The sequence below is a fragment of the Lithobates pipiens genome, unplaced genomic scaffold, assembly GCF_037356315.1.
Source record: "Lithobates pipiens isolate NorthernLeopardFrog02 unplaced genomic scaffold, aLitPip1_a1.2 Scaffold_16, whole genome shotgun sequence".
NCBI lineage: Eukaryota > Metazoa > Chordata > Amphibia > Anura > Ranidae > Lithobates > Lithobates pipiens.
In genome coordinates this window covers 266119019-266146575 of record NW_027507748.1, presented here as the reverse complement: position 1 = coordinate 266146575, position 27557 = coordinate 266119019, and positions in this window count along the sequence as shown.

The following is a 27557-nucleotide window of genomic DNA, read 5'->3' as shown; positions in this document are numbered from 1 at the left end:
ATTCTTTACTAAATGTACATAATATAATTGAGTACTAACATTTATAGGTAAAGTTGATCCAGGGAAAATCCGATAGCCTCTCAGGGGATTAGGAAAGAATTTTTTCCCCTGCTGTAGCAAATTTGATCATGTTTGCTGGAGTTTTTTGCCTTCCTCTGGATCAACTGTGGGCATAGGATTATGTATATGGGATTGCATGATTTTTTTTATTTTTTATTTTTTATTGATTGAATTAGACGGACTTGTCAACTCAAGTAATTATGTAACAAAAGGCAGAGGTTTCCAAACAAATATAGACAAAGGAGTGGCTGTGGATATAGTATATTTGGCTTTGCAAAATGTTTGTCATAGATCCTCACATAGGGCTAATATAAGGTAAAGTCTACAGGTTTAGAAAATTCACTTTGTAAATAGATAGAAAACTGACTCAAAGTCCGTATTCAAAGAGTAGTGATTCATTATTCAAACTCAGAATGGTCTAAGGTTATTAGTGGTGTACCCAAAGGTTCAGTGTTGAAACCCTTACTCTTAACATATGTATAAAAGATATAGAGTTTGGGATTAAGTACCATTTCAATGTTTGCAGATGACACTAAGCTATGCAATGAAATAATGGCTTTACAGGACGTCTCCAACTTGCAAATGTCAATTCATTATTTAATTGGGAAACTATAAGGCAAATGAGGTTTATTGTTGACTAATTTAAAGTTACGTTGTGGACTTAAAACATGCCTGCATCTTACAGTTCATTCTAGGCAGAGTACAACTAGGGGAGTCATTGGTTCAGAAAGATCTGAGTGTTCTGTTAGATCATAAACTTAATAATAACATGCAATGCCAAGCTATAAATTCTAAGCATAGCAAAATACTTTCTTGTATTAAAGAGTGTGATATGGGGGTTGTTAGCTATTGTAGTAGAAGTACTACTAAATAAAATACTAGTGCGCACAACCCGTATAATTAAAATACTGAGATACTCCACTAATACTAATAGGAAACTCTATAAGGGGAAGCAGCCAGAATAAAAAGTGATCTCAACACCAAACTGAATTAAATATAAAAAATATGCAGCGCTACCCCACCTCAAAATACCAAAATAATATGAAAAAATATATAAAAAACAATAACCCTGATGCAGATAAAAAATGTGCAAATCGGCAAGAAATACAATGATTATGAAAAGTGACAAGTGCAAAAAAATATTTAAAGTACAATATATAATCAAAGTGCAATATAGTCCATAACATCCACACAAAAAGTCAGTGCAGTACAGTGTCCAAATGACAGCAATGTTCAAAAACGTGCAAGATGTGCAGATTGTAAATGAACCATACAAAAAACAGTGCAATAAGAATTCCAAAAATACTGTGATCATATAATCAATCCATGCGATGTGAAGTGAAACTGCTCCAAATAAACTGCTCAGAAAAAACGTGACAATCCACCAATCCTTCAGTGCTTAAACTCGTGCACCATCTATTTCCCCCAGCCTCTCACCTCCAATGAAGACCATTAATGGTCAAATCCAGCATAATGTATATGTCCCTCAGGCTGCTTTCTCCTCTCCTCGCAGTGTCAGCCCATCAATGCAATAGGTACAGCAGACATACATCGGGCAATATAGAACACAAGAAAGGGGGCTCCCATGTGTAGAACGTTAAAAAACACTTTATTTAAAAATATATCCACACTTACAATTGAGTTGAAAAGCTTGCGAACTGATAAACACAGGAACTTCTGGTCTCAGCCTCGACCGGAAGTGACGATCGTGACAGGAGCCAGGTGTATATAAAGGTACTGACCAACTGGAGGATTTTAAGTACTTGGTAGTATAATACAATTGAAATGTTTGTCCCTTGCTATGGTACTATGTCATCTTGCAGTGTTCTGGTGCATCACAATAACATTTAAATTTAATCTGAAAATGGTAAGACAGATCTTTTTTAATTCCTTTATATGGGAGTTTCACTAAACTATATGAACACAGCTGAATGATTTTCTTTTAACAAATTGTATCTACAGTTTAATTGCTAAAGTGTAATATATATAAACGTTGGTCCAGGGAATTATTCCAACTGCTTTTATACAATGAACATGTTTTGCTTCACCTAAGTTAACTAAGTAAATATTGAATTATGCAGCAATATTATGGATAAGACAAGCAACAAGGAAAGAAAAAAAAAATCAAATTTTAACATTTTTTGTTGTTTTTAACAGCAGATTAGCTGGTATAGCTATGCATTACCTATTAAATAAAAGAATGTGTATCTAAAATACAGTGATAGTTATTGGTGTGACATGTGGCTTCTTTGGGCATGTCCCTTCAGAAACCAACTTGTCTTTTTTTTACAGGATATTAAAACCCTAGCCAAAAAAATTTAAAAATAAATCTTCTTCATGAATGAAGATGTATCAATAGATACACAGAATTTATGATAAACTAGGAGAGTACATTTCAACTGCTTTCAGGGCCTCATGATAAGATATAAGCAGGACAATATTCATATATAAGAATATTAGTACAACCATAAAGGGCTGCTGAATATTAAAGGAGGGTGATGGAGAAATATGGTTTTGAAAGCTCACTGCTTAACAGTAGAAGTAATAAAGAAGCAATGAACAAGATCCCTGTGGTAAAAACTATTAGAGGCGGTGAATTATAAAACTATTAACCCAAATGTACTGTAACTCACAATTAAAAGATGATTTAAAAGAGGAATCTGATGCATGAATTTTGATTAAATAGAGTGTTATTAAGAGCCCTGGGAAACTAAGTTATTTTGTCCCTTCTAAAAGTTAAAAGGCAGTTTAGTCTAAAAAATTATAAATTAGGGTTAATAACTATACAATATGCCTTCTAGTAATAAAAAAGAATGTTAAATGTTTAATGGGAATGGGGTAAAAAAGAGAATCATGGACACACACAGCAATAAAATACCATACAAAATAAATTTGGAAATAATAGAACAATTTTTCATAGAATCTACAAACATTTGTTGAATATATTTTATACTGACAATGTACTCTACATGTATGTACTTTATGCTTTTGGGTGTATAATCCCAATATTGCATCTGTCACAGTATTGACCCCGCTCCTTCTTGTTTCTCTTTGCATGTTGATATAATTTGAAAAATACATTTTCAATAGCTTTTAAATATGCAATAATTTTTAAATCTGCATAAGAGTAATATTGGGTGCTCCAGTGCCATGAAGGCCCTTGTTTATGCACCTGTTTTAGGGTGACAAGATTCTGTCCCTGTCTCCCAACTGCTCTCCTGTGTTGTCACCCTATCATATGGGCATCTGATGGAGACTGCAATTGAGACCACTTTAATACGCATAAAATAGACATGATCTACTGTTGTCACCATTAGGAAACTCAGCCATCACTGTAGTGCATGTATGCAGACATGAGTGAAGTACTGACATTCAATAAAGAATGAAAAAAAGGTAAAAACAAAATTTGCATTTGAAAATATAAATTATTCATGATAGACAGTACTTTAGCAAACTAAATATGTAAATTACATATACTTTACATCTACTTTAATAACCGCTTCAGCCCCGGAAGATTTTACTCCCTTCCTGACCAGAGCACCTTTTGCAATTCGACACTGCATCGCTTTAACAGACAATTGCGCAGTCATGCGGAGTTGCACCCAAACAAAATTGACGTCCTTTTCCCCCACAAATAGAGCTTTCTTTTGGTGGCATTTGATCACCTCTGTGTTTTGTTGTTTTGAGCTATAAACAAAAAAAAACAATAATTTAGTAAAAATTCTATATTTTTCACTTTTTGCTATAATAAATATCCCCCAAAAATATATAAAAAATGTTTTTTCCCTCAGTTTAGCCCGATATGTATTGTTCTACATATTTTTGTTAAAAAAAAATTGCAATAAGCGCATAGTGATTGGTTTGCGCAAAACTTATAACGTCTACAAAGTATTGGATAGTTTTATGGCATTTTTACTATTATTATTTTTTATTAGTAATGGTGGCGATCTAAGATTTTTATCGTGACTGTGACATTACGGCGGACACATCACTATTTTGGGACCATTGTAATTTATGCAGCGATCAGTGCTATAAAATGCTCTGATTACTGTGTAAATGACACTGGCAGGGAATTGGTTAACCACTAGGGGGTGATGAAGGGGTTAAGTGTGTCCTAAAGAGTGAGTCTAACTGTGGGGGGATGGGCTAGAACTCACATCACAGGGATCGCTGCTCCTGATGACATGGAACAGTGATCTCTGTCATGTCACAAGACAGAACGGGGAAATGGCTTGTTTAAATAGGTATTTCCCCATTCTGCAGCGCCGTGACATGATCGCCAGGAGACCAGCAGACATCGAGTCTGCGGGTCTCTCGGCCACAGTAACGCTGTATACACCTGCTAACCCCACCAATTAAGGGGGACGTACAGGTACGCTCATTTGCCCACCGCTGCCCTTGTGCCGACGTGTATCGGCGTGCAGTGGTCGGCAAGTGTATATAATCACCAATACCTAATTTATTCATCTGCTCTAAGTTTATTGCAAGACCCTGCAAGCATGAGACAAAAAGAGATTACAATTTTATTATGAGATTATTGGGATTACACTCATTTTTTAATAAAAAATTACATGAAAGTTTATCACAACACAAATCTAGTTGGAACAGCAAGGGCATCCAATAGGAGCGTATCACTGAAATCTGATTCTCCTGTTATAGCAATTGTCATAAGACAGGTGGAAGCAAAGATAACAGCAAATTAGTAAAACATGTTTCTAGCATTAGTATTAAATTCAATTTACAAAAAACTTGTTTTATAAAATGGTAACTTCATAAAACTCTGACAGTTTTTTCTTTCTTATAGGCATGCAGCCAGTGGGACAAAACTATAGGAAACTTGTACTGAGAGAATACTGTATATGGAGGCTATTATGACTGTCCACCTTCTAAAAATGCAAGCTACCTGTCTTTGGTTCTAATACCTTTTAATACATTTTGAATTACTGACCAGGAACAAGCACACAGACAGTGAAGTCAAAATCAGAATGCCTGATATTTTTTTCCAGGCCAGACCACTCATCATTGAAGCCTTAATTCCACTTCAGCCCCGGACCAATTGGCAGCCTAAGGACCAGAGGTCTTTTTACAATTTCACACTGCACTACTTTAACTGGTAATTGCGCGGTCATGTAATGTTGTAACCAAACGAAATTTGTGTCCTTTTCTTCCCACAAATAGAGCTTTCTTTTGATGGTATTTGATTGCCTCTGCGATTTATATTTTTTGCGATATAAATGGAAAAAGACCAAATTTTGAAAAAAAAAGATATTTTCTTCTTTTTGTTATAAGAAAAATTGAATAAACTAAATTTTAGTCATACATTTAGGGCAAAATGTATTCAGCCACATGTCTTTAGTAAAAAAAATGTCAATAAGCGTATATTTATTGGTTTGCGCAAAAGTTATAGCGTCTACAAACTAGAGTACATTTTCTGGAATTTACACAGCTTTTAATTTATGACTGCCTATCTCATTTCTTGAGGTGCTAAAATGGCAGAGCAGTACAAACCTCCCCCCAAATGACCCCTTCTTGGAAAGTAGACACCCCAAGGAAATTGCTGAGGGGCATGTTGAGCCCATTGAATATTTTTTTTTGTCCTAAGGGATTGAATAATGACAAAAAAAAAAGTTTTACAAAAAGTTGTCACTAAATGATATATTGCTCACACATGCCATGGTTATATGTGGAATTGCACCCCAAAATATATTCTGCTACTTCTCCCGAGTATGGGGATACCACATGTATGGGACTTTTTGGGAGCCTAGTCGCGCATGGCACCTCGAAAACCAATCACCACCTTCAGGATTTCTAAGGGTGAAAATTTTTGATTTCACTCCTCACTACTTATCACAGTTTCGAAGGCCATAAAATGGCAAAATAGCACAAAACCCCCCAAAATGACCCCATTTTGGAAAGTAGACACCCCAAGCTATTTGCTGAGAGGCATGTTGAGTCCATGGAATATTTTATATTTTGCCACAAGTTGCGGGAATATTACAAACTTTTTTTTTTTGCTCAAAGTTGTCACTAAATGATATATAGCTCACACATGCTATGGGCATATGTGAAATTACACCCCAAAATACATTCTGCTGCTTCTCCTGAGTATGGGGATACCACATGTGTGGGACTTTTTGGGAGCCTAGCCGCGTACAGGACCCCGAAATCCAAGCACCGCCTTCAGGATTTCTAAGGGCATTAATTTTTTATTTTACTCCTCACTACCTATCACAGTTTTGAAGGCCATAAAATGCCAAGATGGCACAAAACCCCCGCAAATTACCCCATTTTGGAAAGTAGACACCCCAAGCTATTTGCTGAGGGGCATGTTGAGACCATTGAATCTTTTTTTTTTGTCCCAAGGGATTGAATAATGACAAAAAATAAAAATATTTTTTTTTGTTTTACAAAAAGTTGTCACTAAATTATATATTGCTCACACATGCCATGGTTATATGTGGAATTGAATGCCAAAATACATTTTGCTGCTTCTCCTGAGTACGGGAATACCACATGTGTGGGACTTTTTGGGAGCCTAGCTGCGTACGGGGCCCCGAAACCAATCACCACCTTCAGGATTTCTAAGGGCGCAAATTTTTGATTTCACTCCTCACTACCTATTACAGTTTCGAAGGCCATAAAATTCCAAAATAGCACAAACCCCCCCCCCCAAATGACCCCATTTTGGAAAGTAGACACCCCAAGCTATTTGCTGAGAGGCATGTTGAGTCCATGGAATATTTTATATTTTGCCACAATTTGTGGGAATATTACAAACTTTTTTTTTTGCACAAAGTTGTCACTAAATGATATATTGCTCACACATGCTATAGGCATATGTGAAATTACACCCCAAAATACATTCTGCTGCTTCTCCTAAGTACAGGGATACCACATGTGTGGGACCTTTTGGGAGCCTAGCCACGTACGGGACCCCGAAATCCAAGCACCGCCTTCAGGATTTCTAAGGGCATTAATTTTTTATTTGACTCCTCACTACCTATCACAGTTTTGAAGGCGATAAAATGCCAACATGGCACAAAACCCCCCCCAAATGACCCCATTTTGGAAAGTAGATACCCCAAGCTATTTGCTGAGGGGCATGTTGAGCCCATTGAATATTTTTATTTTATTTTTGTCCCAAGGGGTTGAATAATGACAAAAAATAAAAATAATTTTTTTTTTTACAAAAAGTTGTCACTAAATTATATATTGCTCACACATGCCATGGTTATATGTGGAATTGCACCCCAAAATACATTTTGCACATCTCCTGAGTACAGGGATACCACATGTGTGGGACTTTTTGGGAGCCTAGCTGCATACGGGGCCCCGAAAACCAATTTCCCCTTCTGGATTTCTAAGGGTGCAAATTTTTGATTTCACTCCTCACTACCTATTACAGTTTCGAAGGCCATAAAATGCCAAAATAGCATAAAACCCCCCCAATGCCCCCATTTTGGAAAGTAGACACCCCAAGCTATTTGCTGAGAGTCATGTTGGCTGAACGAAAAAAAAGAGATTGATCGGTGGGTATGCCCACCATTAGAATACCTCCCTTCATCCACCCACTTCTAATGATGGACATACATGCACCATTCATATATGCCGAAGCATGGGGGCATCCTCCCGCAAAAAAGTTATGCCGCGTACACACGGTCAAACTTTTCCACGGGCAAGCCCTCGGTCGGAATTTCGACCGTATGTACGTGGCATTAGGAGCAAAATCGCTCCTCCGCCCCTGCTGCCCCCATACTTTGGCGTATATGCTCTTTTTTTTTTAACTGTAGTGGTGAAATCACCTCCTACAGCGTTGGAGTCGCGGCTTTATGTATCGTGGGAGCAAACGCTGTTGCTGTCAAGATAAATAAATCCACACCGCAACTGAATGGCGTACCTGCTAAGCAAATTATGGTTAATGTTAAAACAAAGTAACATTACAGTATAACAGTAAAACCTTACCATACCATACCTGCAAAGCAAATGCCAAAAAAAACAGTAAAAAATAAAACATTTTTTAACACAACCTGTGCCTAAAATATATATATGTCGAAGTATGGGGGCATCCTCCCGCAAAAAAGTTATGCCACGTACACACGGTCAAACTTTTCCACGGGCAAGCCCTCCGTCGGAATTTTGACCGTATGTACGCGGCATTAGGAGCAAAATCGCTCCTCCTCCCCTGCTGCCCCCATGCTTCGGCATATATGCTCTTTTTTTTTTAACTGTGGTGGTGAAATCACCTCCTACAGCACTGGAGTCACGGCTTTATGTATCGTGGGAGCAAACGCTATTGCTTTCAAGATAAATAAATCCGCGCTGCAGCTGAATGGCGTACCTGAAAACAAAAAAAAAGGTTAACAATAAAACACAGTAAACAGTAAAGTATAAAAATTAGAGAGAAGAGAGAGAAAGAGAGAGAGAACAATAAAACGACAACTATTTTTGGTTTTTATATATATATATATATATATATATTTTTTTTTTACCTTTTGTTTTTTTTTACACTTTTTTTTTGAACTGTAACAACTGTAACAGTTCGGGTCTCTCAAAATGCAATGGCATCTTGGGAGACCCTGTGTTAGTGTGCCTAGCCAAGAAATGCTGTACCCTACGCTAATACTTCACTAGTTCATGGTAGCGTTCAAAACACTCACCAAGGCAAAGACCAGGATTGCCAGGACAGCGTGGACAATAACAACGGGTGTCACGCCTATATCCGCGCTTGGTACAGACACGACATGTTCTTTGGGGGGCTCGTTGGGTAGGGGTACTCAGGAGGGCATAAGCATAATGCCTCTCATGCAGCCAAATTACTGCATTTGGTTGGGAATGGTGAGGTGCAGAACCGTCTGGATACAGAAGCTCTGTGACAACCTCTCTCTGGAAGAAAAGAAAGGTTAAAGTCCCGCCTGAAGCTTTGTATAGCACAAAAGCATTCAGCATAGCCAATTGAAATAAGTAAACAGACACTTTTTTGTACCAGAGTCTGGCCTTACGGGCAACTAAATATGGCGCCAACAACTGGTCATTGAGGTCCACCCCTCCCATATTTTGGTTATATTTGTGAACACAGAGGGGTTTCTCCACAATACCAGTCGCCGCATGAATTTGGACCATCGTGTCTGTATGAAGGGAGGTAAGAATGAAAACATTCTTATTATCCCTCCACTTCATAGCGAGCAAATTATTACACCGATAGCAGGCTCTCTCTCCCAGCCTAAGACGGGAATCTACAAGCCGCTGGGGAAAGCCCCGGCGATTAGGTCGCTCGGTGCCACATGCTCCAATCTGATGATCAAACAAATGACTAAACAGTGGCACGCTGGTGTAATAATTGTCCACGTACAAGTGGTACCCCTTTCGGAATAAGGGTGACACCAAGTTCCACACTATCTTGCCAGCGCTTCCTATGTAGTCAGGACAGTTCTCCGGCTCTACGCGGCTATCTTTACCCTCATAAACCATAAAGCTCCATGTATAGCCTGTGGCCCTGTCACAGCACTTATAGAGCTTGACCCCGTATCTGGTACGCTTGTTGGGAATGTATTGTTTGAATGACAAGCGACCAGTAAACTTAATCAGGGACTCATCAACACAGACAACTTGATGGGGAGTAAACAAGTCTGCAAAACGTTGGTTGAAGTGGTTTATGAGGGGCCGAATTTTGTAGAGCCGATCGTATTCAGGGTCTCCACGATGACGACAAAGTTCATTGTCATTGAAGTGCATGAACCGCAAGATCTGCTCGTATCGTTTCCTGGACATGGAGATAGAGAACACGAGCATGTGGTCAGTTGGATGCGTGGACCAATAAGCCTGCAACGTCATGAATTTATGTGTGCCCATGTTGAGGGAAAGGCCCAGAAAGGTCTTAAATTCGGAAACCGTAACTGGTTTCCAACCTCTGGCAAGGGAAGGGAACTGGGGATTCGTGGCAATGTGTTGACCAGCATATAAATTAGTTTGGTCCACAATAAATCTATAGAGATCTTCTGTGAAATACAGAGAATAAAAAACAAGTGGCGTAAAATCATCTGTATCCACCTGAATACCGGGCTGGGCAGTGAATGGGGGAAGTACTGGTGCTGCAGAAGTTGTGGGCACCCAATCAGGATTGGCGAATTCTGCAGGAAGGGCACTATGGGAACGACGAGCCTGCCTTCGTCTTCTTCTTGGTGGCAGTGGGACACCACTTTTGCTTGCCACCTCACCAGCTTGAACTGCACTTATGGGACTCACCACGTCACCACGTGATACTGCAGTGCTGGATGTACGTCCAGGGTGTACTAGGCCGCTGGTGCTTGCCAGTTCACCAGAAGGATGAGCGGCACTAGTACTGGCTTTCTGCTCCATACGAGGGACCTGCGGTTCCTGCACCTCAACAACATCAGAAGATCGGGGTCGGGTACACCTGACGTTAGCAGGGACCTCATCTTCGTCGTCAGAGCTATCTGTCATGGAGCCGCTGTCCTCTACAGGTTCGTATTCTGAGCCTGAATCTGACAGATCAGTGTCTTCCTCTTCACTATCTGTCATGCTCAGAAACGTGTAGGCCTCTTCACTAGTGTACCTTCGCTTTGCCATTTTGGGCTCTAAATTTAGGGGTACACTAGTGAGACTCACAGGTAAAAAAAGCACCTAGGCTGTCAGCGACTGTATCAAAACGCTACAAAAAAAACTGTTAGCAATCGCAGGGATCAAGCCTGACTCTGCAAACGCTGCAGTTATGTGTGTTGTGTTTTGTAAGTGACAGTGATCGATCGATACTGCACTTGGGTGGGCTTCTGCTGGGCTGGGCGGAGGGGCAAAACGCAGGTGCTAGCAGGTATCTGGATTGATCCCACTAACAATGCATTTTTTTAGAACCCTAAACTGCTGGGTACGCTAGTATAGATCTGATCAGATCAGATATTGATCTGTTCAGATTCTACTAAGGGAGATGTATGCTTTGTGCGTGGGTGTTAGCAGTACTGGCACTAACCTAGCACTGCCTGGGGCGACGCAGACCCTATCTGACCCTAAAACCTAATTGATATCACCCGCCGGGTGATCAGGGGGTTAAACCTTTATTGGGTAATAAATGGCGGGTGCCCTGATGCTATAAAAAGCAAACTACCTAACCAGCGTCACCTGTAACACTTATACAGTGATCACTGGTGAAAGGGTTAACTAGGGGCAATCAGGGGGTTAAAACCTTTATTGGGTATTTTTATGGGGGTACCTGACGCTATATAAAAACCTGATGGGGGACCTAAATAACTAAATAACTAACTGGCTAACCAGCGTCACCAGTGACACTTATACAAGGTAATCACTTTTGTTCTAGATAACCCCCGCCCGTTAGCTGAACAATATAAAGCGCTTGCACTAAATAGCATGCTTTTTGACTGGGGGCTGTGGTTCTAATGAATTAGCAAGCATCAAAGAAACACAACAATGGATGGATTTTAATTCTAATATAAATAAAAAAAAAAAAAAAATTGGAAAAAATAGATATAGATACCCAGAAAAAATATTTTTTTACATTTATTTTCCTAATGTATTTCTGGATGTCCATATAGACATTAAAGCGGTTCTGCACTCATAATAAAACATTTGCCCATTCAGTTGCCTCTAGTTCATATATTTGATAATGCCACCTGTTTTTTTTTTTTGATTCACCTACCTTTTGTAATCCGATGTAGTTTATTTTCATCCCCTGCGGCGATGGGCGGTCTCTTGCGGGGATCAGCTTTATTTCCTGCTGAAGCCCGCACTGTCTCCTGGGATCTCGTTCAAGTAATCCCAGGAGACATTGCGGCTAATGCACCCGACATCTCGCGAGATTTCGGCTAATACAGCCGACATCTCGCGTGATTTCGGTTATTACAGCCGAGATCTCAGCTGATGTGTCCTCGCTGTACAGTATCATCCAGCATGACGACGCCCTTCTAGCCCTTAATTGGGCTTTAAGTCAGAGGAACGATATCCCTCACGAACAGAAAGTATTTTTGGGGCAAGCCTTGGATTTCTGTTTGTCGCAGAATTACTTCTGGTATAACCAAAATTTTTACTCACAGAAAAGAGGCGTAGCCATGGGAGCCAAATTTGCTCCCAGCATAGCAAATTTGTTCATGTCTGAATGGGAGGACCGAGTAATTTTCTCGCAGCAACAACAGTATAAATCATCATTAATATTTTATAAAAGATTTATTGATGACCTCCTGATTATTTGGGAAGGTTCAGAAAGCTCACTACATGAATTCATGACTCTGTTAAACAACAATAAGAACAACATCTGCTTAGAATATGAACATAGTAAAGAAAAAATACATTATCTGGATGTGGATATAATCAAACAAGGAACAGGTCTGATCACCAAAGCATATTTCAAACCCACAGATAGGAACAGTTACTTACCTATAAAGAGTGGACATCATCCACTGTGGTTAAAAAATATCCCTAAAGGCCAAATTATGTGTATTCGTCGGAATTGCACTTTAGATAGTGATTTTTACCCTCAATCAGATATCATTAAGAAACGATTTGTAGAAAAAGGATATAATGAAAAAGATCTGAATAAAGTAGTATCGGAAATAGCAAAAATCCCCCGAAATGAATGTTTGGAAAATAAACTGCAAGAAAATGCCTCTAATCAAGAATGGGGTTTTATTTCAGACTTTCATGCCCAATACAAAGAAGTGGAGACAATATTAAATCGCCACTGGCATGTATTATGCCTAGATAAAGTATTGGGACAGGTTCTTCCACCTCGCCCCCTATTTATATATAGGAAAGCCCCTAATTTTGGAGATCAAGTGGTTAAAAAAAAAAAAAGTACTTAATCCCCCCAAAAAATTGGAAACTTTTTGGGACAGTCACGGATTTTTTTCATGTAGAAGATGTCAACCCTGTATGAAACAAAATAACCCAATTAGAGGCCTAATGGAGTTTATATCCACAGGCAATAATAGAAAATCGGAAATTAAAGAATTTATCACATGTAGCTCCACGCATGTGGTATATGTGTTACAGTGCCCATGCGGGCTCATGTATGTGGGAAGAACAAAAAGGACCTTGAGGAAGCGCATATTCGAACATATGTATAACATAGAAATCGGATTTAGCGATCACAGCGTGTCCCTCCACTTCAAGAAACATCACAATAGAGATCCATCATTATTAAAATTTTGGGGGGTGGACAGAGTGTATCCTAATTGGCGAGGATCGAACATGGTCCGAGAAATCTCCAAAAAAGAATCCCAATGGATATATCGGATGAACACTCTGACCCCCAACGGGTTAAACGTCGAATTAGACGTGGACTGTTTCATCAGTGATTTTTAGCATTGTTTTACTAGTGTTTTTCAGTGACCAAATTACTCTATAAGTGACTTCTAGGACTGTGTTATCAATAATTTCCAGTGAAAGAATTGTTTTCATTAGGTATTTTTAGTATAACCATGGAAGATTTTTGGTGGATTTATAGAAATGGGGTTTATGAGTGGTAAATATATATGGGTTTTAAAATATATGTTGGATGTGGAGGGAGGATATCAGTTATGATCTATATAAATGCAGTTAGTAAGTGGGAAATAAATATCTAAGTAAAGATGTTATCATCTGAGCATAATAGACTAGAATTGGGGGTAAGAAAGAATATTTTTATAAATGCTTATAACAATGGAATAGAGGTGCATGTATGGTTGCACAGATATGAGTAGAATTTTCCATTCATGTTGTGTGTAAACGTTTTTAGTTAAAAAATAGTTTTTAAAAAAAGAGTTTAAAAATACTGTGAAGATTTGCATATGTGGGTTTATGCATAATGTTTGATAAGCATATATATGTATATAAATGTAAGATGTTGTATTTCTTTGATGCAATCGCCTATGGGAGTGTTTTATAGATTTTTCACTACAAAGGGTTAATGAGCGCTGTTGGGCAGCAGTCTTAATCTTATTTTTATTTTAATTTAGTTCATTTTTATGTGGTTTATATATGAGATGGATCTGCATGTTCAAATTTATGGATTGAGATGTTCAGTTGCCAAGCCATCCTAATATTGAATGTAGCCTGAGTTTTTCATGCAACTATAACATTCCTTTTTAATTTCGAATTAATAATGGACTATTTAAACAATTAAATAGTTAGATTTTATACAATTTGAAATATTGCATGTAGGACATATTAGTGGCAGAGAAATTTAAAACAGCCAATGATAACCATTGAAGATCTCCGATTCATGACCGGGATCGGGCAATGTATGGTCCATTCATTAAGACAGCGATGCGCTCAATGGAAGCGATCTGGTGGATGCTATGGATCCGGATGTATGAGAAGGAGGAGGACATGTACTACTCATAATGAGTGTTTTTTTCTCGGTCCGTGCGTGGGGTGAGATGAGAGACAGGTTATGATTAGCTTCCGATCTGTCCTCTCTATGCAGATTCTCACCTGGGGCGAGTGGGCGCTGAGCGTGGGATGTCAGTTGCTTTTAGCACTAGAGAGAAGACAAGCGCGGTGACCACATAGAAGGCTATTATGTATCTATGTGGTTATGACAAGCGCACAGCTCTTTAGGTACATATGGTTATAATAAAGTCCTCTGTAAGGAAAATGTCAGTTTAACCTGGGATACTGGGATTAGTATTATCATGATTCTTTCTGGCAAACTAATTAATACATTTATGATGTTCCCGCTTGACATAATTAACATTGGGAATAATAGTGCAAAATGTGCGATCCGACATACCCGCATCGGCGAGTGTGTGAGGGGAAAAGATTGGGGCTTTGGACAAACGAAGTGCAGATTTTTAGAGAAGTCCACAAAATCCTGTGGTGTATAACTCGCAAAGAGGGCTGCTTATAGAATAGAGGGGGGTAAAAAACAAGTAATTACAAATGTCTATGAAGGGTTAACAGCACAGTCCTTAGACATATATAAAAAGGGGATAGGAATGTATGCCTCCACCCTCAGATGATGTCAATACGACGAAACGCGTCAGGGTGGAAGCATACAACACTGGCATAGAGAGACTGACAGGAGGGAGGAAAGACGTGCAGTTAAAACCGTGAGCTATCTTATAGTAACAACTTGTAGCGGCGGATGCAAACATTCTTCCTGATCCTGACTATCATAAAGAACTATGCATGTAGAATGAACCAATGCTTTTAAAGAGTTGTTTGTTTGTGAGTGCAATATTTTTTATTCAAATAAATAGCTTTTTGTGTGAGACGGAATTACGCTATGTGTGCTCTTTGCAATTACTCTTTTCTGAGATTTTGAACACCTGGAGCCTATGATGTGGATGGAATCCAGCTTGAAGCACCGATGAAGAGTGATTTCTAAAAGCTTGTGAAACCAGGTGGATCTGGTAAGAATAAAACCAAAGGGTTTTTTTTCAGTTTTTTAATTACCCCCCAGTGATTTTTGAGCACAGTATTACACGTGTGGAAGTTCAGTCTCGCTAAGGAAGGGTTATACAGTATACACTTCATGAACTGTGGCAGAAAACTTTGTTTCAATTTTGCTTTCACTAGTACGGCTTTAATTACTAAGTGAGAGTTGATGAACATTGTAGCATAAACCGGACACATGGACAATTATCATGAATGATTTTGCACACCAATGATTTATTCATATGCAATTGGAGTATACATATACGTTAACCCTAGAATATAAGATTGCACCATAACAATACTTTTTTAACTGAGTAATACGCGCTGTTTTTTCTATGGGTGGATTGATTTATTTATTCACTTTGTAGAGATTTTTGTACGTTAGTGACACTTATACAGTGATCGCTGGTGAAAGGGTTAACTCTAGGGGCAATCAAGGGGTTAAAACCTTTATTAGGTTATATATCGGGGCACCTAACGCTATAAAAACCTGGCGGTGAACCTAAAAAAAACTATCTTCCTATCGGCACCAGTGACACTAATGCAGCGATCAGAAAAACAATCGCTTAGTGACACTGGTAAAAGGGGTGAAAGGGTTAACTGGGGGGGCAATCAAGGGGTTAAACCTTTATTGGGGGGGTAGGGGGCTACCCTGGAGCTAAAGGGGCCTAACACTAGCTGCCCTGACACTTTTTACAGTCACAACTGACACTAAATGCAGTGATCAGTAAATAAATGATCACTGCAATCAGTGACAATGTGACTGGGGGGGGGGTGACTGGGGTGAAAAGTGTGCCTATGTGTACCTATGTGTCAGTGAACTGTTGGTGCACTTACTTGGATGTCTTCTCTCCTCGCTGTCCGGTCAAAAAGACCGCCACGAGGGGAGTGACATCACTTCCTCCTTCCTGTGTTTACAATACACAGGGGAGGAAGCTTCTCATTTGCCAGGAGCGATCGCGAGGGGATGGCCAGAAACCAACGGCCATCCCCTCATCCCGGATCACTCCTGAAGCGAACCAGACTGCCGCATCCAGTGGGAGGGGGTCCGATCGAACCCCCCGCCCGCTGGAAGGCGAGCACGTACATGTACGTGCTTGTGCCCGTCGGTGCCATTGCACCGACGTACATTGCCATGCGGCGGTCCTTAAGTGGTTAATCTTTGTGATCATCATTCAACTAGCATTTTCAAAAGGAGTGGTCAACAGGTCAACAGGAAAATAAAAGTCCCTTTAAAATAAGTAAAGTCTTGACCAGATTGTGCATCATATTCAAAGTTCCTAATTTATAAGTGCCACATGCATTAAAATAACATCATAACCCAAAGAGCATCTTCATCATGAATTAAAGTATATATGAACCCTCACCTTCTAAAACAAGCCATTCAATTCAGAACAGAAATTAAAGGCATATAAGGTAAAACATTTTTGCATACACATAAAAAAAAGTATAAATATATATTTTTAACTTTTTATAAGTGATCACACACCCTCTGTTCTCAGCTGTATAGGGAGCTCAGAGAGCTAAGGGAGAAGAAGCATCAGTACATTGATCTTCCAAGTTAATGGCTGTGGGGGTCGTGCAAGTCTGATCATTGGAGGAAAGCAGGCTGAGTTCTCAGCACAGCTAGAAAACTGACCACGCTGTGCCCTCATGCCTAGTATGCTCAGTTTTTAATAGGAAAGCAGGAAAACTGGCATTAACACCCAGTATTTCAAACAAAGGAAGCAATACAAAACAAGATCCTTTTCATACACCACACACTGCAGCAGGCAAATATCAGGAATATGAAACGTTGGGGTAACCTATTCTTTAAATCAGCTGCAGAGTATTTATCCATGTTGATACTTTGTCTAGCTTAAAGTAGAACTTCAGCAAATTGTTCAATATACAGTTTAAATGTATATTTGATATTTATTACCTTCTGAAGGACTTATAATGCCCTGTACACGCGGTCATACTTTCCGACAGAAAATGTGCGATCAGATCGTGTTGTCGGAAAATTCGATCAAGTGTTGGCTCCATCGGAATTTTTCCGATTGAGTCCAAAGTTTGAGAGCTGGATCCAAAATTTTCCAACAACAAAATCTGATTGTTTAAATTCCGATCGTGTGTAGACAATTCCGATGGACAAAGTGCCACACATGCTCAGAATAAATTACGAGACAAAGGCTATTGGCTACTGCCTTCTTTATAGTCCTGTCATACATGGTTTACGTCACCTCGTTCTGAATGATCTGATTTTCCGTCAACTTTGTGCGACCGTGTGTATGCAAGACAAATTTGGGCCAAAAAAATCTGACGGATTTTGTCATCGGAATGTCCGACTATGTGTACAGGGCATAACTCTGTTCAACAATGGAGATAATTACATTTTGATAGGGGCGGTTACCATCATCCTTAATTGACAATGATATAGAAGAGGGTTTTCTGAAGCTCCAAACTCCCAGACATGATGGGAGGCATTTATTAACAATAATGTAATAAAGATGTAGAAATGTGTACATTCATGCACTTTAATCAATAGAAAGTGGTGTTTGGTGCACTTTAACTTGAGTACTCACTACACTGACACACTACAATATACTGCAGTAAAACGGCACTGACACACTGTAATATAATGTGGTACTGCACTGCAATATACTGCATTAAATGTGCACCCACGCACTGAAATATATTGCGTTATACGAGCACCAATGCACTGAAAATACTGCTTTAAACATGCACTAATGCACTGGATACACTGCGTTAATTGTGCAGTAACGCAGTGAAATATACTGTGTTAAGCGTGCAGAAACATACTGAAATATACTGTGTTAATTGTGCACTAACTCACTGAAATATACTGCATTAAACACGCAGTAACGTACTAAAATATACTGTGTTAAATGTGCACTAATGCACTGGAATATATTGAGTTAATTGTGCACTAACGCACTGAAATATATTGTGTTAAACGTGCACAACCACATTAAAATATACTGAATTAATCGTACAGTAACACACTGAAATATACTGTGTTAAATGTCCACTAACTCATTGATGGCCCTCTGCTGCATGTGCAGCCGCTGCAGCATGGCCAACATTGAGTTCCACCTGGTGGGCATGTCACATATAAGGTGGTTCTTGGGCAGGTTCAACTCCTTTTGGAGCTTAGCTAGCTGAGCACTGGCATTAATTTGCAAAGCCATCCATAACTCTGCCCCTAGTTACATCACTAACCTAGTCCCAAAATACCAACCAAGCCACTTTCTTCGGTCATCCCAAGACCTCCTGCTCTCTAGCTCCCGTGTCACCTCCTCCCTTGCTCGCCTCCAGGATTTCTCCGGAGCTTCTCCCATCCTTTGGAACTCCATACCCCAATCTGTCCGACTGTCCCCTAATCTATCCATCTTTAGACGATCCCTGAAAACCTCTTCAAAGAAGCCTATCCTGCTTCTAACTAATACTGTTTTACTTCCTCCATCAGCTCATCCCCCCACAGCTATTAGCTTTTGTATCAATTGCCCCTTCCTTTTTAGATTGTAAGCTGTAACGAGCAGGGCCATCTGATACAAAATTGTAATGTAACTGTAATGTCTGCCTTCATGTTGTAAAGCGCTGAGCAAACTGTTGGTGCTATATAAAACCTGTATAATAATAATAATTATATGATCAGCGGAAATGCACACAGACTTTCCTGGCCTGCCTCAGGACATCCTGTAAGCCCGGCTACCTGCCCATGAACCGCTGCACCACCAGGTTAAGGACGTAAGCAACATAGGGCACATGGGTCAGTTGTCCCTGTCGGAGGAGGAGCTTGGTGCCATTGTCGCAAACCACCATTCCTGGCTTAAGCTGGCATGGCGTCAACCACCTCTCGGTCTGTCCCTGCAGAGCTGACAAAATATCTGTCCCAGTGTGGCTCTTGTCCCCCAAACAAACCAGCGCAAGCACGGCATGGCATCTTTTTGCCTGCGTACTTGCGTAGCCCCTTGAACGCCTACGGAGCAACGATGGTTGCTAGGACAAAGCACTGGAAGAGGCCATGGAGGAAGAAGAAGAGGAGGGGGTGGAGGAGAGAGGTGTGTCACAACCAGTAGTAGCATTTTGGAGGCATGGTGGCGGAACAACCTCCAACACTACTACACCTTGTCCTGCATTCTTCCCAGCTCCCAGAAAAGTGACCCAATGGGATAGGTAACGCCCCTGTCCATGCCTGCTGGACCATGAGTCAGCGGTAATATACACCCTAACCACTGACCACCCTTCCACATGCCGGTAGAGAGCCGGAATCGCCTTTGACATTTGGGAACCTGCCACTGAGGAACCGAACATTGCACAAACTCACGGAAGGGGGCCGAGTCTACCAACTAAAAAGGCAGCAGTTGAAGTGCTAGCAATTTAGCCAAGCTAGCATTCAACCGCTGGGCATGTGGATGGCTGGGAGTGAACTTCTTTTGACAATCCAGCAGCTGGGGCAGGGAAATTTCCCTGCTACAATCGGACTTCAGTGTACTGCTAGCAGAGTGTCCGCAAGTACTTGGCTGTGACGCACCTAATTCTACACCTTCATTCCTCTCAGTGCAGGTTTCAGAGAGGACTAAAGGTCTAGTGGGGTTGGAGATCCCAGCTGATGAGGAGCAAGGAGAGGTCCGCTTTGTTCTTTGGTGTGGGTCTTTAAGGTACGCTTGCCAACGAGCTGCATGGCAGGTCAACATATGTCTGGTCAATCATGTGGTGCCCAAGTGGCTGATGTTTTGGCCACGCGAGATACGCTTGAGACATATGTTGCAAATAGCAGTGGTGTGATCTGATGCACTGGTCTCAAAAAAGGCCCACACCAAAGAACATTTGGAATAACGCACAGAGGCAGCGCCCTGCACAGGCGGAGCTCTGCGGTGTGATTCAGTTGGTGTGCTGCCCCTAAGATGGCCCCCGGAGGGCATCCTGCCTCATTGGAGATGTGCCTCCTCCTCTCTTCTACCAGGCACCCACATGGAGTCAGTGCCCTCATCATCCCCTACCTCTTCATCACTGGAACAAACCTGGCAGTATGCTGCAGCTTGTGGAACATGACTGCTAGATTGCTGTTCTTCTTGAGCATCCCCTCTCACTGCACTCACGCTACTGCCTTCCTCTAGCTGAGTATCATCATACTACAAAGCCCTACAAAACACTGGGCATCCTCCTGGAGCATGTACCCAATACTGTGCTCAAACAACTTGGGGGACTCCTCAGGAGGACGTGGTGGGTCTAAGGAAGGAGTCACTGATGATGACATTGAGACGAGGGAAGAGGATGCGTTGGCAGCTGCCCTGAGCCTGGGTGAGAGAGGATGAGGAGGATGAAGAGGGCTTGGTCATCCACTCTACCAAGTCTTCGGCATGATGCGGCTCAACGTGTCCAGCTGCCGAAAATAAGGACAAGCATGTCCCATGGCCACGTGCTGATGACGATGCACCGTTTCCATGACCAGCACTGTTGTCTCTAGACACAGAGCCCGCTTGCCCTCTTTTATTGGCTCGTGCCTGTCTACCTCTCCTTGTTGGCCTTCCAGACATGGTAATGGCCTGCAGAGAGATGGGAAAACCGGCAATTGGGTAGTGTATATTGTGCTGGAGGCACAAAACACCTACTAACTCCTGCAGATGCCTTTATTATAGAACACCAGCAATAAAGGGCAGATACAGGTGTATATTGTGCTGTGCTGGAGGCACACAACACCCACTAACTCCTGCAGATGCCTTTATTATAGAACACCAGCAATAAAGGGTAGATATAGGTGTATACTGTGCTGTGCTGGAGGCACACAACACCCACTAACTCCTGCAGATGCCTTTATTATAGAACACCAGCAATAAAGGGTAGATATAGGTGTATACTGTGTTGTGCTGGAGGCACACAACATCCACTCACTTCTGCAGATGCCTTTATTATAGAACACCAGCAATAAAGGGTAGATATAGGTGTATGCTGTGCTGTTCTGGAGGCACACAACACCAACTAACTCCTGCAGATGGCTCAATTGGAGAAGAGCAATATAGGTAGCTACAGGTGTATACTGCACTGGAGGCACACAACACAAACTAACTCCTGCAGATGGCAGATGGCTCAATTAGAGAACAGCAATGAAGGGTAGATACAGGTGTATTCTGCGGTGCAGGCACACACACAACACCCAGTGGCCCACTAACTCCTGCAGATGGCAGATGGCTCAATTAGAGAACAGCAACAATGGGTAGACACAGGTGTATTCTGCGGTGCAGGCACACAGACAACACCCAGTCGCCCACTAACTCCTGCAGATGGCAGATGGCTCAATTCAAGAAAAGCAACAATGGGTAGATACAGGTGTATTCTGCAGTGCAATCACACAGACAACACCCAGTCGCCCACTAACTCCTGCAGATGGCAGATGGCTCAATTAGAGAACACTCAGAACAGCAATGAAGGGTAGATACAGATGTATTGTGCGGTGAAGGCACACACACAACATCCACTAACTCCTGCAGATGCCGGAACACTACACAAGGCCGACATGCTGGCGGCCTTATATTGTGCGCCGTGTACTACACAGCCTGAGATATAATTGGCCACAGGCATCCTGTTTGTGGCCAATCATGGCTCTCCTCACTGCCGGGGCTGTGATTGGCCAGGCATGCGGGGGCACAGTGCATGCTTGGCCAATCATGAGCCCGTAACGATGTCGCAGTGCATTGTGGGCCGTGAGCGACACACGAATTTGGCGCGAACTGCTCATAAAGTTCGGTATTTGCCGAACATGCGAACAGCCGATGTTCGAGTCCAACATACATTTGAAAGATGACACATTGAGTTAATATTGTAATTAAACACCCAGGAGCGCAGAGCAGTGTGCTATAGGGGTCGGCGAGAATTCGTGTTTTTAGCACCACCTTTTTTTATATTTTCCAACATACATTCGACTCGAACACCAAGCTCATCCCTATCCTGCATCAACAAATGTCAGGTCCACAATTGCCCCGCAGCAAGGGCACAGTTCTGGAGGACGACGAGGTGGAGGATGAAGAGGAGGAACCATGTTCACAGCAGGGTGGCACCCAGACCAGCTCATGGCCATCACTGGTGCATGGCTGGAGGGATACAGAGGACACAGACGATACACCTTCCATAGAGGACAGCTTTTCATTGCCTCTGAGCAGCCTGGCACACATGAGCGATTACATGCTGTAGTGTCTCCCCAACGACCGCCGAGTTGCCCACATTCTAACTGGTGCTGATTACTGGGTGGCCACCCTGCTGGATCCCCGTTACAAGGACAACGTACCGTCCTTAATTCCCTCACTGGAGCATGATCGTAAGATGCACGAGTACAAGCACACGCTTGTAGACGCGCTGCTGGTGGCACGTTATTCTAAAAGTTCTTTGGTGTGGGCCTTTTTAGAGACAAGTGCATCAGATTGCACTGCTGCTATTTGCAACATATCTTGCGTGGCCAAAACAGCTGCTTGGGCACCACATGCTTGACCAGACATATGTTGACCTGCCATGCAGCTCGTTGGCAAGCTTACCTCAAAGACCCACACCAAAGAACAAAGCGGACCTCTCCTTGCTCCTCATCAGCTGGGATCTCCAACCCCACTAGACCTTCAGTCCTCTCTGAAACCTGTGCTGAGAGGAATGAAGGTGTAGAATTAGGTGTGTCACAGCCAAGTGCTTGCGGGCACTCTGCTAGCAGTACACCCACGTTCGATTGTAGCAGGCAAATTTCCCTGCCCCAGCTGCTGGACCGTAGAAAGAAGTTCACTCCCAGCCATCAACATGCCCAGCGGTTGAGTGCTAGCTTGGCTAAATTGCTAGCACTTCAACTGCTACCTTTTCAGTTCAGTAGACTCGCCCCCTTCCGTGAGTTTGTGCAATGTGCGGTTCCTCAGTGGCAGGTCCCCAAACGCCACTTTTTCTCACGGAAAGCTATTCTGGCTCTCTACCAGCATGTGGAAGACAATGTCCTTGCCTCGCTGGACAGGGCGGTCAGTGGTAAGGTGCATATTACCGCTGACTCATGGTCCAGCAAGCATGGACAGGGAGGTTACCTGTCTTTCACGGCCCATTGGGTCATTCTTCTGGCAGCTGGGAAGGGTGCAGGACAAGGTGCAGTAGTGTTGGAGGTTGTTCTGCCACCACGCCTCCAAAATGCTACTACTGGTTGTGACACACCTCTCTCCTAAAACCCCCTCCTTTTCCTCTTCTTCTTCCTCCATGGCCTCTTCCAGTGCTCTGTCCTCGGAACCAGCGGTGCTCCGTAGGCGTTCAAGGGGCTACGCAAGTACACAGGCAAAACGATGCCATGCCGTGCTTGCACTGGTTTGTTTGGGGGACAGGAGCCACACTGGAGCAGATATTTTGTCAACTCTGCAGGGGCAGGCCAAGAGGTGGTTGATGCCATGCCTGAGCTCGGCTGGCTGAGCTCCAAAAGGAGTTGAACCTGCCCAAGAACCGCCTTATATGTGACATGCCCACCAGGTGGGACTCAACGTGGAACTCAACGTTGGCCATGCTGCAGCGGCTGCACACGCAGCAGAGGGCCATCAATGAGTACCTGTGCGACTACGGCACCAGGACATGATCAGGGGAGCTCAGTTTTTTCTCACCACGCCAGTGGGGCATGATCAGGGATGCATGCACTGTCTTGTCACCGTTTGAGGAGGCCACAAGGATGGTGAGTAGTGACAGTGCATGCATCAGTGACCCTGTACCTCTTGTCCACCTGTTGGAGCATACGCTGCGTGGAATAATGGACAGGGCACTTGAGGAGGACTTCCTTGCCTCTCAAGGCCCCCTTTATCCAGACAGAGTTCCTGCTGTCCCACCCATCACACAGGAAGAGGACGAGGAGGATGAATGTGTCAGCATGGAGGTGGAGCCTGGCACTCGGCAGCAGCAGCAGCAGCAGCAGCAGTCTTGTAGGGATGATTTACAGTCCCAAGAAACCCGTGGATTTGTACGTGGCTGGGAGGAGGAAGCTGTGGATCATGTTGTCCTTTGTGACCCAGAGGACTCCGGACCAAATGCCTCAGCTAACCTATGCTGCATGGCCTCCCTGATCCTGCAAAGCCTGTGGAAGGATCCTCATATTCTTCAGATCAAGGAGAGGGACCATTACTGGCTGGCCACTCTCCTTGATCCACGGTACAAGGGTAAGGTTGCGGACCTTATCTTGCCATCACAGAGGGAGCAGAGGATGAGACATCTCCGGGAGGCCTTGCAGAAAGGTCTTTGCAACGCGTTCCTAGAGACTGGGAGGTTACAAACTCCTGGTCCTGGACAACGTGTTGCTGAGGCATCGGTCAGAAGGAACGGTGGAGAAGGTGGCCGTCTGACCGATGTGTTCAGACAATTTTTTAGTCCACAGCTCCAAGGTATGATCAGTTCCAGCAACCATCGCCAGCGTCTGATTTACATGGTGCAGGAATACCTAGGGGCAAAGTCAGACTTGGACACCTTTCCCACTGAAAATCCTCTGGCTTACTGGGTCTTGAGGATGGATCACTGGCCAGAGCTTGCACAGTATGCAATTGAGCTACTGGCCTGTCCTGCATCCAGCGTTCTTTCGAAACACACCTTCAGTGCTGCTGGGGGCTTTATAACCGATCACAGGGTGCGCCTGTCCACTGACTTGGTTGATCTACTGACCTTCATCAAGATTAATCAGTTTTGGATCACCACCAGCTACCAAGCACCTGAAGCTGATGTAACGAAATATATATATTTTTTTAAATATCACATCCCTTCAAGACTGCCTATGCTGAGTGACTGTCCTGTTATGTTGACTGTCTATCCTTTTCCTCCTCCGCTGATATCTTGGAAGAACATTTTTGGTTCTGGGTGATGCCACCAGCCCAATTTTTCAGCCCCTGTTTAACAGGGGCGTGTAATTACAATTTTTGATGCAATGCTTTGCAGCAAGGCTAATTCCTGCACTACAAATAGAGTATATGGGAGAGGTTGCAGTGTCGTGGCACCAGCACCAGTGCCACCAGCCCAATTTTTCAGCCCCTGTTTAACAGGGGCATGTAATTACAGTTTTTGATGCAATGCTTTGCAGCAGGGCTTATTCCTGCACTCCAACTAGAGTATATGGTAGAGGTTGCAGTGTGGTGACACCAGCATCAGTGCCTAAAGCCCAATTTTTCAGCCCCTGTTTAACAGGGGCATGTAATTACAATTTTTGATGCAATGCTTTGCAGCTGGGCTCATTCCTGCACTCCAACTACAGTATATGGGAGAGGTTGCAGTGTATAGGGCCAATTTTTCAGCCCCTGTTTAACAGGGGCATGTAATACAATTTTTGATGCAATGCTTTGCAGCAGGGCTCATTCCTGCATTCCAGCTAGAGTATCTGGGAGAGGTTGCAGTGTTGTGGCACCAGCAAGCAGTGCTTAAGGACAAATTTTTCAGCACCTGTTTAACAATTCACAGCAGGGTCCATTCCTGCGCCCACCATGAGTCACTGTGAAGACTTAAGCCGCGTACACACGGGCGGACTGTATGGCCTACTTAGTCCGTCTAAACACATTTCAGCGGACAGTCCGCTCGTGTGTGGGCTTCAGCTGACTTTTTCAGCGTGCAGTCTGGCGTACTAAGTATTTTGGAATTTCCGTAATACTGTCCGTCATACTTTGGTTTCAGCGGACAATCCGCTCGTGAGTAGGCTAGTTCGACGGATTAAGAATGGCGCATGCTCAGAAAGGATTTACACGGCGGAAGGTTGCATTGCTGTGTATTGGACTTCCTATTTCTAGTCCCGTCGTACGTGCTGTACACGTCATCGCGCAAGCTTTCGACGGACTGTTTGTGCATCCGTGTGTGGTCAAGTCCGTTCATTCGAAAGTATGACGGACTGTCCGTCGGATTGTATGACGGACTAAGTAGGCCATACAATCCGCCCGTGTGTACGCGGCTTTACAGTGTTGTGACACCAGCACCACTACCACCAAAGGCCCTATTTTTCTACCACTGTTCAACAATGGCATGTAATTACAATTCTTGATATAATAAGAGTCACTTACAGTGTTGTGGCAACATCAACACCTTAGGCGCAAATTTCTGCAGAGCATATAGGGCAGGCCCCTAATTTCAAACATCCAACTTACAAATGTCTCCTACTTGCAAATGGAAGGAGACAAGAGGAAGTGAGGTGAAAAAAGACAGACGGCCAAAAAAATTATACAGGGGTTATAACCCTTCTTTATGTTTTCCAAAAAGCTTAAAAAATAATTTTTTTGACTGGAGCTACACTTTAAAAATGTACCAGTTCAAAATTACAAACAGATTCTACTTAACGCTAGTGATGGACGAACTTCCGATGGGACGTTTCGCGAACGCGGACTGCGAACCGAACGGCTGATCGTTCGCGAACCGTAACAATCGCAGCAGGCCCCATTAACTTCAATGGGAGGCGAACTTTGCAAACCTACAGGTCAAATTTGCAGCCACAAAATAATTACTAGCTGTGCAAACATAGTCCCACCACATGGCCAATGACATAACACATGTATGAGGTGAATCTGGGATCGACAACTACAAGCATTCTTTTTTTATATGGGAAATTGTTGTGACAATTCAGGACTGTGGAGCGCATGAAGGCAATGGAGGAGAGGGAAGGTCAGGGTAGGCAAAGAAGAGGGTGCAGGAGATGATCACCAGCAGCGTGACATACAGCAATGACACCTGCACCGTGATAGAGTGATCTGACACCAGCACCGTGATAGAGAGCACTGACATCAGCAGCGAGACATACAGCAATGACACCTGCACCGTGATAGAGTGATCTGACACCAGCACTGTGATAGAGAGCACTGACATCAGCAGCGTGACATAAAGCACTAACACCAGCACCGTGATATACAGCACTGACAGAAGCACCGTGATAGAGAGCACTGACATCAGCAGCGTGACATACAGCAATGACACCTGCACCGTGATAGAGTGATCTGACACCAGCACCGTGATAGAGAGCACTGACATTAGCAGCGTGACATAAAGCACTAACACCAGCACCGTAATATACAGCACTGACAGCAGCACCGTGATAGAGAGCACTGACATCAGCAGCGTGACATACAGTAATGACACCTGCACCGTGATAGAGT